General features: G+C 38.0%; 1 protein-coding gene across 1 annotated transcript in view; it reads right to left on the reverse strand.

Annotated features, from left to right (window-relative positions):
- LOC118342849 overlaps positions 1-334 on the reverse strand; it is a gene marked incomplete in the record, with an annotated part of 5,838 nt that overhangs the window by 3,049 nt on the left and 2,455 nt on the right.

Raw genomic sequence — 334 nt, forward strand, 5'->3', positions numbered from 1 at the left:
AGAGAGAGAGACAGATAGACAGACAGAGAACAGAGGTAACGACAAAAGGACAGAGTCAAAGGTATACCCTTCCTTTCCCATTAAAACCAGATGTGCTTATTTTTTATATTTTTTTCAGGTGATTAATTTGCACTTCAGTATATTTTTTCAAACAGTTTTTGTCGAGGTTACTTTCACACATTATTCAACGAGAAAGCTAAGTTTTTTTGTTGTTTTAGGATTAAGGTCGCTGTTCCTGAGCTTTTTTTTCTTTTTTTGGGGGCCTTTTCATGCCTTTGTTGGAGAGACAGCTGAAGATTGACAGGAAAGGTGGGCAGAGAGAGAGGGGATGACA

Source organism: Morone saxatilis, unplaced genomic scaffold, assembly GCF_004916995.1.
Source record: "Morone saxatilis isolate NCDOM2014 unplaced genomic scaffold, NCSU_SB_2.0 Contig9, whole genome shotgun sequence".
Taxonomy (NCBI): domain Eukaryota; kingdom Metazoa; phylum Chordata; class Actinopteri; family Moronidae; genus Morone; species Morone saxatilis.